The sequence below is a fragment of the Podarcis liolepis genome, assembly GCF_965112155.1.
Source record: "Podarcis liolepis genome assembly, chromosome: 11".
NCBI lineage: Eukaryota > Metazoa > Chordata > Lepidosauria > Squamata > Lacertidae > Podarcis > Podarcis liolepis.
This window is the reverse complement of record NC_139565.1, coordinates 2,213,321-2,227,237: the sequence shown is the minus strand read 5'-3', so window position 1 is coordinate 2,227,237 and position 13,917 is coordinate 2,213,321. Positions and strand designations below refer to the sequence as shown.

Below are 13,917 nucleotides of genomic sequence, written 5' to 3'. Positions count from 1 at the left end.
AAGGGGCATGCTACATAAAAAAGTAAAATGCAATAAATGGATTGCAACATTTTTGTTTTAAGCAAAGCAGCTTTCTAAAATGTAAACTACTGTAGGAGATTTCCTCTATACAAAGAAAGACAGAATAATATTTGCAATGTTAAGAACCCTGCCCTGTTATAATTTAGACTAAAGTTTTAAATTCAGATATTCAAATTTGTTCATGTACCAGACGTCCCAACAGTTCTAGTGATGGTTGTCATAAGAACCTGGAATACTTTTAATACATGTTCTTTGATCAATCACTCATCTCATTTGCCTTGCCTCACAATCTATGGAAGTAGGGGAGAAGATTCTGATTAATCAACATATATTATATTAATCAACATATAGCTTGTAAAACAACTTCTTTGTGACGGAGTTTTCCTTGCTCTTCTTTGCAACATTTTAATATTCCTCCTGACAGATTAATTTACCCCAGCTGAATGTGCATCTCAAGCTTAACCAGCAAGTCTGAACGTCGGCTGGATTAAAATAAATATATTTAAAAGTAAAATGAGTTATTATAAATAATATGACTAGGCATGTTTAAGATATTGCAGGTCTGAAAAGTCAAGGCAGAGGCACTAACCTTTGATGACTTTGACGTTCACAGTTCAAACAGAAGCATGTTAGTTTACAACACTACAAATAATTCATTTGTGATTATTTTGCAATCCTAGAACAGTATTTTAAAGGATTTGCTTTGCTTTGCCATTTGCCTTTGTATGTTTCATTGCTTTTTGAAATAAACACATATAAAATGAAATATAATCATTCTTGAGTTTTTCACCCACTTGACTATTTAATACTTAATAACCTCGGCATAGTATTTACTCTGGGTTAAAATTTTATGGAGCCTTCCAATACAAATGTCTCATTTTAAAGCATCTCATTAATTTTCTTATCATGCTCTTATCTGTCCAAACTCAACTGAAATATTAGGCTTTAAGATGATTTACACATCAGTTATAAAATATGTTGGAAGTAAATGCCAATATTTTAACAGAATGTACTTCTGTTTTGGATGATACCCTAAGCACATTTTTGGAAGCAATCTCATTTAAATAAAAACAGAGACTAAGGCTGCAATTCTAACCCTGCTAAACTGGGAATAAGCCTCATTGAATTCCATAGGATTTAGTTAAGAGAAGACGAGGTTAGGATTGTGCAGCTATTTCTAGATGATGTAGATGACAGTCACGTTAATCTTAATCCTAAGAACATTGACCGTGATCTAACGTATGTACCAATAATTTGCTAATAGAACTTTCTAATTCTAAACTGAAGGTCCATTATAACCCCCACTTAAATTAAAGCTCCCACTATATCCTGCCGGATTTTCTCCTTGAGAATGCTTCATACCACCCAGTTTGGGACTCCTGCCCTTTCAGTCATTTTAATATCCATGCTATAGATCGCTGAATAGTAGCCAATGTTTCCCTTCTGTTCTTAAATAGTTGGATATAGATTTTACACAGGCAGTTTGCAGCTGCACAGAAGAATGTTTGCAGATACTGTAATAGTACAGTACACCCTAACCCTGAATGCATTCATTATTAGTTTGTTACTATCAACTGTTTCTATGGTGCTTACTTTGATATAAGGATATTAAGGATGGGCATTCCAGGTCCAAACACATTTACATGGAAGTAAGGCCAAGAGGTTTTTTTGGGGGGTTCCCCTCACCCCAAATTGTACTTGATACTTTTATGATCTAAAACACGCTAACACCTGATCTTATGCACATTTACAATGTGTTCTGCTGTGTTGAAATTAATGAACCCACTGTTTGTGTCCATTAACATCAATGGGTCTACTCTGTGTAGCACTAACTTTGAATACCACTCTCGGTTGTTCCACAGAGCGTATTCCTAGGTAAGTGTACATAGACAGGATTGCCACTTCAATGGTTTGTGCAGTTTACCTGGATCTTGTTATCTGTGACTTGTATCCTTCCATTCCCCCAGCTGTACAAGAGCCCCAACTTTACTTGTAACTGGGTTTTCAGGGGGTTCATAGCACCTCTCAAACACCTGCAGATTTTTTTTTAAAGCCCTACTCCAGAAAGCGTTAAGGACAAAGGGAACTGCCTTGTAGCAAGATGGGCCACTGATCCATTGAGCTCAGGATTGCCCACTCTGGGCTTTCAGAGAAGGGTCATTTGCCAGCCCTCTCTGGAGATACCAGGGATTAGACCTAGGATCTTCTGCACTGCTCTACCACTGAGCTATGGCCCTTTCTGAGCCCACTGTGATTTGAAAGTGTTTCTGTCACCTCCGTTGTAAAGTTTTCATGAGAGACCTGCTGCTTGGACACACTTTGGCACAGTTCTTGCAGGAGGTGGTGGGGGGGGGGGTTGTTTTAGTTTAACCAATAGTGAGCGTGATGTAGTCCCATAGTATGAGGCTGCCATTTCTCCTTTAGCAATACAACACTGTATGTCTAGAGACAATGGATAAAACAAACACCATTAGATGCACTGCTGGAAAGTGTTTAATGGTTAATGTATTTGTATTTCTTTAGAAACCAATTAAAAATTGGTTAAAATAAATAAAGAGATGAAAAGGTTTTTTTTTAAAAAAAAAGAACATGGGGGGTTGTCTTTTGATGGGTGCGTGCTCTTCCCTCCACTACCATAGTATAATTTTCCTTCTTTTTTAAAAAAGAAACAAGTAAGCCCCCACCCCCACTCCGGCAATTTCAATTCCTTATTGCAATATCACATTCTGCTTTCTAACATTATAATAAGATTGGCACTGAGACTACCAAAGCACTAAGAGGGAAGATGCCTCTGTCTTTCTGCAGGGCATCTGTGGGGCGAATCGTTGCCTATATTGATCCTCCATAAATTTAAGTGCAGTCCCTGACATCGAGACTAGTGCTCATCACCACATCTTCTTTTCTCTCTTCTGAATCTTCTAACAACCATCTTCATTGCATGACTCTTGGGAAAGGAAGGGGGGAAATGGTATCCACACCGTGGGTTATTTTATAAATCTGTATCATGTCAGTCCATCCTCACCCTCCCCCCCCCCCAAACTATGAGGACTCAACACTTGACCTTTTCTTATAGGCAAGCTCCTTCAAACTCGTGATGATTTTGATTGCTTTTTTATTCTTTTTCTAGCTCTACTGTTTCATATTTGAGATGTGGTGATCAGAACTAGGTACCAGTTTCAGCCATGGCATAGATGTATAAAAATGCATTATGATGCTGCCTGGTCTATTTTCAGTTTCTTTCTTCCTAATTCCAAGCATGGAATTTACCTTTCTCACTACTGCCACACACTAACCATGTTTTCACTGAGCTGCTAACCTACCACAATCCCAAGCTCTCTTTCCTGGTCAATCACTGCCATCATTAAATATGTGAAATTAGGATTTATTTATTTTTGCCCCACTGTGCATGTACACCAAACCACATTTGCTATTTTGTTGTACATCCTCCTTTCAACAAAAGATCCTTTGAATCTCTTATGGAACTCATCTGATTGCATGTCTTACAACAACTTCAGTGTGCTTTTTATTAAATATATGTGGTTGTATGCAATGCTGCCCATGTGTGAAAAAAATGGAGGTCTGCTCACACTGTGGAACTTCACCTTCTTTTCATTCTCCCTAGAGCCCCCTGCACACACTCAACATCTACCCCTGAGGGTTGGGCGGGGGGCTCTAAAGTAAATTTGGGGGGCATGCAGGGGAAAAGAAAGTGACGATCTCATGTGTGAACATAAATCTGGTCATTCAACTTATCCTTCTGGCTCAGAACAAAAGGCCATCTAGGCAAAGGCATCCTGTTCTCACAGTGGCCAGTCATGCCTATGGAAAGTTCAGTGGCACTTCCCTCATCTGGATTCAGCCCCCGGACCATTGCTGGACCAGGCATCAGACTTCCCATACCCCAACCAGTATAATAAGAGACCAATAAGACTGGGTTTAGGGTCAAAACAGGCCACAACTTTATAGAATACTGATGAAAGAGGTTTGGTTTGGGCATGGGGCAATCTAAATACTTCTGGTCTGCTCACCGAAAGTGACGCGTTGTCAATCCAGGTGGGGGTTCCTAGACTTACATCCAATAGGATGACCCCCGCAGGGGCCACCGTCTGGGGGAGTGCCTTTGGCCCTGGCCCTGCCAAGGCACACGGACATGGCCACTTCCCCCAGATCCCTTTAACGGGATATGCCAGCTTTTGGAGGGGCAGGCAGAGACTACAACTTCCCGTCCATCCAAAACAAAGGATTGCCCCAATGCTCAACCAGCTGTGATGATTGCTATGAGGTAGGCAAAACCACTGGGTCAATGCCAATTAGCCCAGTGGGCAAATTCCTACCCAGCCCCTTAAAGGACGGTGACCACCGTAGCCACAGCAAAGGCATTGACTATCAGCTTAAACCAAGGGTGGGTAGGCAGGGAAACCCGGCACAGGAACAAACAGGCTGAGACCCCAGGTGCTGGCTGCTTAAATGGGCAAGGGGCGGATCCGAGAGAAGTCCACCGTTGGCTCCATTGGCTCCACGCCCGGCACAGCCCAAGTCCCATTTGCCAAAGCAGGGTGCAGGCAGGATCCTGTTCCTGATAGGGAGGGGACTACAGTTTGAAATCCCTCGTCGGGGCCCCAGTGAAGCCTCCTCCGTCCCGCAATGCCGCCGCACGAAGAGGGGTGAGCGGGCTTATAAAAAATGTTGATATATTTCAGGCAATTTGTTTAAGGCATGTGCTTTTAAGATGTGCATGTCCTTATTTGACCTATCTTGACCAAGCTCTGAAAAAATTCAGTAGATCAGCACTGTACACAAGCACAATGCAGTCTTTGCTAAATCATTGCTCAGATGATACAAACTTCCTCTGTAATAAGTTTAGGCTTATCAGTGATTTTCAGCCTTTGGCCTTGAAATAAAATTCTGCCCATATATTATTTTGCATTTACTAGTTGGCACCAACCCTGACAAGAGTCAATGGAAGTGGCATTGGATTTTCTAGCTTATTTTTATTTTATTTTATTTTATTTTGCATATCTAGCTCAGCATATATTGCTTTGACTATGGACTATTTATTATAGCCCTTCAAACATCTTTCATTGTGAATTATTACTAGGGCAGAGGAGGATGGGACAATCTGTCAAATTCCTGTTTCTCGTTTTTCCAGTCTCCACATTTCCACATCTGATTGCAATTTTTTAAATGTCCTCGTAAAAATTAGTAATAGTTTCCCTTTACATATTTTGTGTGCAATTTTACCTAATATTCACTTGTTCACAAGCAATTTTCCCCAATATAATGCAGTTTTGGATTTTATTACACTAATATTTGAGCTTTTATGCTGTTATGCTTTTAAAGGTTCACCTTTAAATGTGAACTGAACCAAATTTGTCTACCGTCTGTCTCTAACCCATGAGTCCTACTGTTGCAACCTCGTTTGGGGTTTTAAAGCATCTCCCTCTTATAGATTATTGGTAGTGGGGACTTTGAGGATAAATAAAGTTCATGCATTATGCTAGAAATATGAGGTAGGGTGTGCTTTTGTTGCCTAGGCAACAAGAGGTCACTTCCCGTGCTCTGCTAGAAATTACAACACTGTACAGGAAGAAAGAGGAATGTCTCTTTCTGATTCACCAGGCAAAGCAAGGATACTTTCTTCTCTTCCTGCACTATAATGCATGTAAGTCACAGCCCAGAGGTGGAAGTGAGGAAGAATCACCCAAGTGTCTTGACAACTGGGCAACTTTCTGTTTCTTCCTTCTGTACACTGCAGCCTGTGTATCCCTGCAACACAGTTCAGAAAGAAAGGGACATTACTGCCAGGGTGCAGTGAACCCACCCCATCTAGCCATAGCAGAAAAACCAAGAACCACCGATAACATTCTTGGATTTAAATTAGGCCACAACTTTATTGATTGCAGATGTAAATGAGTTTTGGCTTGGCGCTGGGTAGCTACCATCTCCTCCAGCTTACCTGCTGGAGGGATATCAGGGTTCAAGACTGATTTGGGGTTCACCTATGACATACATCAAATAGGTGAAATTCCCACAGACTTGCCACGTTGGAGAGTGCTATGGTCCTCAGCCCTTGCCTGGACGTATGGACAGAAGCACCTCCCCATGGATCCCTTTAACGGGGTTCCCCACCACCAAGGAGGTAGAAGCAGAGGTTTCACAATTTCCCCTCTGCCAAAGACTAGGAACTTACCCAATGCCATATTCCGCACATGTTGTGATGATTGCTGCGAGGTAGGCGAGGTAGGCGAAAACAGGCCAGTTCTTCTGATGAGAAATTTTCCTCCCTAACCCCACATACGGCAACCATAAGAACCATAGCAAGGTCTATCAAATACCACACAATTGCACAACAGAACAGTGAAAACCATGAAGATATGGGTGGGAGGGAGGGAGATCTGCAGGCAACTGTGGTCTCAGGTGAAGCCCAGACCAGTTTTTGTACCCAGGGAGACTCCACCAGGAAGTCTGCCTCAGGTCCACCCCCCTTGCCACTCCTCCAAGCCCAGCTATGATTGGGCCAAATTGCAGGTGGGCAAATTTGAATCACACAGCTGCTAGGGGAGACAGGAGAGCCACCTCTCAATGGCTGTTGGAGCCAGAGACTGGGAGCCAGGACAGTGAAGCTGGGGAGAGGGGCTATGTCAGGCTGCAAAAACCACATCACGTCTGAAGAGTTGAGTGGATATTCAGCTTGAGGTCTAAGCAGCTGGGTGACTCATCCTGCCCACCCTGCACTGTGCCACAACTTTCTTCTTATATGGTTGTAAAGTTTGCAGTCACAGAAGACATGAATTAATTGTATATGTGAAGTTTATATGAGGGTATTTTGAACACCACAAACCCCTTTTCAGTGGTGGAGCTTCATACTCTGGCACTGGGGGGGGGGGGAGAGCAGGCGGGGGTGGGGTGGGGTGTGCGTCCTGGGAGCAGGGCATGCCACCTGCAGGGGCGGGGCGCCTAGCGCAGGCAGGGGGGCAGCCATGATGGAACCCCACTGGGATCAAGCTGCTGGGGGCGGTGCGCTCCCCCCGCACTCCTCTTCTTCCGCCAGTGCCCCCTTTCATTCTAAAGTCTTCACTTGGTGATGCTTTGACTCAGCACAAATTCTTACTATGAGTGATTGCTTAAAATGCCCCACATACTTTGCTTACCATGACACTGTATGCATTCTTTTCCAAGATGCAATGTGCAATAATGAGTGCTCACACCTTTCTTTGTGGGAGCCCTTTGCAGGACCGCACGCGGCACCTCTGGCCACATAGGACTCACCAGCTGGTTGGGCTGGCCCACCTCCTTGTGATAGTCATTGGGGGTTCCCGCCGAACCCCAGTTAACCTATCAGCACCTTTGGGAGGTGTGGCCAGTTGCATAAATAGGAGGCGGAGCCTATCTTCTGTATATGGGGAGGAGGCGTGAAGTAGTGACTCACCCCCCCCCCCCGCAGTGGCGATTCCAGGGTCCCCTCTTAAAGGGGTTTGTAAATAGGAAGTCACTGGCCATGCACTGAAAGGTTGTCAGTGAACTCCCCTGCGTTGCGGGGATATGGGATGGGCTGCCTGCGTACACAAGCGTCTTGCAGCGCACCCTCCCATATCCCATTCACCCTGAGGAGCCCCCGTTCCCCAGCTGCAGGCTGGGAGGGATACGTGCCCAATGCCTAAGCCAAGGTCTTCCTACATCTGAAAGGTTTAATAAAGTTGTGGCCAATTTTTAATTCCATAACACGTTGTCACGAGTCATTATTCCTTCTGGTGGTCTCTTGGGGTCAGAGGGTCTCCGCCTGGGCACGCAAAGAAGAAATTCACCCCTTGCAGAAGAGGGTGTATATTTTTAAAGATGTGATTTGCTTGGTGTGAACCACAATACACATTGTGCCATTCCCAAACTACAGTGTTTGAGTGCGAACACTGTAACTCTAGACAAATATTTGCCAAGGCATCACACAGCCTCATAGGTAAAACATGTCTTGCCTTGGTAGGAACTCTCTCCTGCAAGCAAAACCTTTTCTGTGCAACAGTAGGAAAACTGTTTGAGCACCTGTGCACAGAGCCTTTCCCGTAACAGAAGTTAACAGAAAACTCCCCCATGCGTGCTTTGGATTGTGTCCAACAAGAACAATTCAAAGAAAGGGGTGCCAAAGTCTCCCTGGGATCGATAGGAACTCAGCAGACAATAAAGTCTTTGCATTCCATTTCTTCCAGTGACACTCAAGAATACCTAACTTTCTATTAATCCTCCCTTGTCTGTTTGGAAACTTGTCCTGGTGGAATCTGATCTGTTTGCTGGCACAATTAATATAACCCATAAGCTTTGTAGTAAGTGGAAATTCAGTAATATTGTTGGATGCTTTATATATTAAGAAAATTTTAAAATGCCAAAGCAAGCATTCATAAGCAGAGTGGGCCCTGGCTGTTTTGCCACCTGAGACAAAGCAGGAAATGGCAACCCTCAAAAAATCAAAGTATATAGCATCCAAGGCTAATCAATTTATTTTGACACCTGAAGCAGAAAAATCCCATAACTGCAGCAACCTGTGTCTAGCCGTTAAGTATGGAAAGTGGTTTCAGGAAGACTGCAAGTAGGACTGAGCCCAGTATTGCTCTGGGTCTTATGTCCTGCTCTACCTGGAGAGGCCCCTGAAAACTGAGGGGGAAATTGCAGAGCAGGAAGGGGCTGCTGGCAGGGGCCTCATATGGCAGCATGTGGCTCATGAAACTGGAAACTCCATGCATCCCCTAACTCCAGAAGGGGTGCATTCCGAGGAGGAGACAATACTAACCAAACCATTTATATATAGTAAAAAACTCATACCAAAGACAGAGACTGAAAAGACTCAACTTAAGAACTACCGCCCAATATCACTATTAAATGTGGATTACAAAATTTTTGCAGACATTTTGGCAAAAAGATTGAAAAGAGTATTGATGGAGAAGATTAACAAGGACCAAGCAGGCTTTCTCCCAAAAAGGCATTTATCAGATAACGTGAGGAATATAATAGACATTTTGGAACTATTGGAGGTGAATATAAACACTAAAGCAGTGCTGATATTTGTGGATGCGGAGAAAGCCTTTGACAATATTTCTTGGAGTTTTATGAAAAAGAATCTTCATGGGATGGGGGTAGGCCAAGGATTTGAGAATGGTATGGGTGCGATATACTCTGAACAAAAAGCTAAGTTGATTGTAAATAATGTGATAACTGAAGAATTTAAGATAGAAAAAGGGACACGACAGGGGTGCCCAATTTCCCCATTGCTTTTTATTTCTGTTCTGGAGGTGTTGCTAAATATGATTAGAGATGACCAGCAGGTTAAAGGTGTACAGGTCGGAGCTAAACATTACAAGTTAAGGGCCTTCGCAGATGACTTAGTACTAACCTTACAAGAGCCAGACACTAGTACAAAAAGGGTGTTGGAGATAATTCAAGAATTTGGTCAGGTGGCCGGGTTTAAACTGAACAAACAAAAAACTAAAGTCTTGGAAAAAAACTTAACAGTCATGGAGAGGGAGAAATTCCAGAATGAAACAGGTTTGACAGTGGTTAAGAAGGTGAAATACCTAGGGGTTCATTTGACATCTAAAAATTTGAACTTGTATAAAGACAATTATGAAAAATGTTGGTCAGAAATCAAAAAAGATCTAGAAATATGGTCAAATTTGAAATTGTCAATGTTAGGCCGAATTGCAGTTATCAAGATGAATGTATTGCCTAGAATGTTATTTTTGTTTCAAACTTTGCAGATTCTTGACAAGATGGACTGTTTCAAGAGGTGGCAGAAAGACATTTCGAAATTTGTCTGGCAGGGCAAAAAGCCCAGAATAAAATTTAAAATACTGACAGATGCAAAAGAAAGAGGGGGATTTGCCCTGCCGGACCTAAAATTGTACTACGAAGTAGCAGCGTTTTGCTGGCTGAAAGAGTGGATGCTCCTCGAGAATACAGATATCTTGGATTTAGAAGGTTTCAATAATACATTTGGTTGGCATGCATATCTATGGTATGATAAAATCAAAGTGCATAGGGCCTTTAAAAATCATATTGTCAGAAAAGCATTATATAATGTTTGGATAAGATATAAAGATTTGTTGGAAAATAAAACCCCTAGATGGTTGTCACCCTTGGAGGCTAAAGCACTGAAAAAGCTCAATATGGAGGCCGAATGGCCAAAGTATTGTGAAATCTTGGGACAAGATGGAGATAAATTGAAGCTACAGAGTCATGAGAAATTGAAACCTAAAGTACGAGATTGGCTCCATTATTATCAAATAATGGAGGTGTACAAACAAGATAGGAAAATTGGCTTCCAGGTGGAGAAATCAAATTAGAAACTGAACTGTTAGAACCCAATACTAAGAATTTGTCAAGAATGTATAATTTGCTGCTGAAATGGAATACACAAGATGAAACAGTTAAATCGGCTATGATTAAGTGGGCACAGGACATCGGTCATAACATTATGTTTGCTGACTGGGAATGGTTGTGGAACACCAGGATAAAATTTACGGCATGTAATGCCTTAAAGCAGAATATTATGAAAATGGTCTATAGGTGGTACACAACCCCAGTTAAGCTAGCAAAGATTTACCATTTGCCTGATAATAAGTGTTGGAAATGTAAAGAACCTGAAGGTACTTTCTATCACCTTTGGTGGACGTGCCCAAAGATTAAGGCCTTCTGGGAGAAGATATATAATGAAATGAAAAAAGTACTTAAATGTACCTTCCCCAAGAAACCAGAGGCCTTTCTCCTGGGCATAGTCGGCCAACTGGTGCTAAAGAAAGATAGAATTTTCTTTATGTACGCTACGACAGCAGCAAGAATACTTATCGCAAAGTATTGGAAGACACAAGATCTACCCACTGTGGAAGAATGGCAGATGAAAGTGATGGACTATATGACACTGGCTGAGATGACTGGCAGAATCCGTGATCAGAGGAAAGAGACGGCGGAAGAGGATTGGAAGAAATTTAAAATTTATCTTAAGAACTATTATAAAATTGATGAATGCTAAAATGCCGAGGTGTTGAGAGAAAAAGGGATACAGTGACATAAGATTAAGTAAAAGAAAGGACTAAAAGGACACATACTTGATAAAATTGCTTAGAAGCTGCTGAAATAATTTTGTAAATTGGGATGCAGAAAGGGGAGGTATAGGGGAGTCCGAGAAATGAGGGTTATGGAAAAAGGTTATGAAATTATACATGTTTGTTTGTCTTTTTATTTGTTTGTATTGTTTAAAAAATGCTGTAAAACCAATAAAAAATTTATTTAAAAAAACACCATTTATATATAGTACTAACCAAACAGTTTCACGTGACTTCATAACCCTGAAATGCAGACACTGCACATATTATCACAACAATGTATTCTGTCATATCTAGTCATGCTGACTGGATATATCTTCCAAATGCTGACTACACCACAGTCTTTCTTCAGGATGTCAAGGTTTTGGACAACCACATCTTTGTGCTGTGGTACAGTCAGCATTGGAAGATAACTTCCAGTCTGTGCGGCTAGAGAGATACTGTGGTGCCCCGCAAGACGGACGCCTCGCAAGACGGAAAACCCGCAAGACGAAAGGGTTTTCTGTTTTGGAGGCGCTTCGCAAGACGAATTTCCCTATGGGCTTGCTTCGCAAGACGAAAGCCCATAGGGAAATCTCCGGGGACCTCTTTTAAATGCTGGTGGTGGGGAGCAAAGCCTTTCCCCCCCCCCTCAGAAGAGGTCCAGGAAGGCCGGCGGGGGCCGAAAGGCTTTGCACCCCACCGCCAGCATTTTAAAAGCAGTCCGGGATAGCAGGGAAGAGCTTCCCGCTATCGCGGACGGCTTTTGAAGGCAGGCGGGGGGGGAGCAAAGACTTCCCCCCCCGCCCGCCTTCAGAAGAGGTCCAGGACCTCTTCTGAAGGTGGGCGGGGGGCAAAAGTCTTTGTCCCCCCTGCCTGCCTTCCCAGGGGCTTTTACATCGCCCCGGACAGCGGAGAAGTCCTCCGCTGTCCCGGGCGATTTTAAAATGCCGCCCGCCAGCATTTTAAGATCGCCCCGGACAGCGGAGAAGTCCTCCGCTGTCCCGGGGTTTTTTAAAATGCTGGGGGTGGGAAGAAAAGCCCTTGTCCCCCCCGCCCCAGCCTTCAGAAGAGGTTGGGGGACAGACTGTCCCCGGACCTGGTCTGAAGGCGGTTTCCATAGGAATGCATTAATTGATTTTCAATGCATTCCTATGGGAAACCGTGCATCGCAAGACGAAAAACTCGCAAGAAGAAAAAACTTGCGGAACCAATTAATTTCGTTTTGCGAGGCACCACTGTATATTGTTGTAATGAATGTAGGGCTTGCTCGTGCGTAAGTTGCTGCCACTCCTGGCTATGTTGCCTTGTTTAACCTTTTCTGTCTGGACAGCCCTTCACTTCGTGGCTGCCTCAGTCGCTAGCAGAATCCGTCAGTGGGCGTTTCTTAAACCTTTTCCAGCATAAAAGCTGTTTGACACCAAGTCTCCTCCTACTCTCCCTGCGCGGAAGTCTTCTGCGCAGGGAGGGTGTGGGTAGCGGAGGACCCGTGCTCTCCCCGCTGGTGTCCAGCGAAGAGTCCTGGAGCCCTCTCGCCGATTCCCCCATCTGCCCCCCTTTATCCCTGGTGTTGCGCTGATTTCCTTCCCCAGCTAATGAGTTGCCTCTCTCCCTGCTGGGTCCCTCTCCAGCATCACTTGGGAGCCTTCCCTCCGCCTCTGGCTCCGATGTCAATTCCCTGACAATTGTTGTCATCATTTGCACAGTGTCTGCTTTTCAGTGCTGTGAAACTACAATTATATGCTTACTGTATGTTCTAATGGCCATAGGCCACATACATATTCTTTGTAAAGTTCTTAACTCTTTTCATATCTATGTTATAGAAATACAATATGTTCATTTAAAATCTTAACTTTATGTATTCTTTTGCAATTTGGGGTATTGCCACATCCCAACAGTGTGAGGAAAGTCCTGCTTTGTTCCTTGCATGAATGGTAGGGTCAGGCCAAGACATTTTGCTCCCTGAGGCAAAGGCTGATATGGTTCCTCCTGCCCCTTTCTCACAGACTGACAAGCTGAATCTTACTTCAGCATTGATGACAGAACCAGCACCACACCTGAGGGGAGAAGACTAGCTTAGGGGACACAGGGCAGGTTCGCCTCAGGGAGCTCCATCACTCCAACACTCAAAGGTTACAGGCTTGAAGATCTTTCTAGGGAGTGAACCCAGATTGTGGTAGCCAAGAATGAAATGCTTTTCACCCGATGCCACTCTTTTTTCAGACAGAAACTGTCTTGCCTTTATACAGTTGAAGTATGTATTTTGTAATGTGCCCCATGGCTTATTTCCGGAGTGGCTTTGGCACTACCAAGGATTTGCTGGAACAAGCAAAACTATGAGGGCTTTGAGCTAAACTGGAAGGACAGGACAGGACAGGTTAGTGGTGTGGTGTAGCTGAAACGTTCTGGGCAGCTAGCCATCTTGTTCAACAGGTGAACAGACCTTGGTCCTCCTGACTGAGGTATTTGCAGGGTGTGAACCTTGAATCTGGTTTCATTCTCACAGTGCAGCTCTGGGGCTTATAAAGTAATAAAAATAAAGTGCCAACTAGACTTGTGCAGAGTGTTTTTCTTCACCTCCAGTTGACTGCATCCACTTTTCAATTTTTGAATGAGAAAAGACTTGCAGCTTACAGCAGGGTTGCCATTTTTATTGATCCCGTTCCTTTGTCTTTCACAGCAGCCTGGTAGGGCAAATTAAGCAAGTGGAACTGTCTCTGTCGTTAGCTCTGGACACCATGAATTTTAGGTTGCTGATGAAGGCAAAGCAGCAGAGCCAGTAACGGCACAATATTTATGCAAGTGAATTCATGGAAAGCAATGCTTTTCA

At 43.5% G+C, this 13,917-nt stretch overlaps 1 protein-coding gene across 1 annotated transcript in view; it reads left to right on the top strand.

Annotated features, from left to right (window-relative positions):
- The window catches only part of ALDH1A1 (aldehyde dehydrogenase 1 family member A1), a 60,836-nt gene that overhangs the window by 1,538 nt on the left and 45,381 nt on the right, over nucleotides 1-13,917 (top strand). The gene's annotated exons all lie outside the window — the stretch shown is intronic.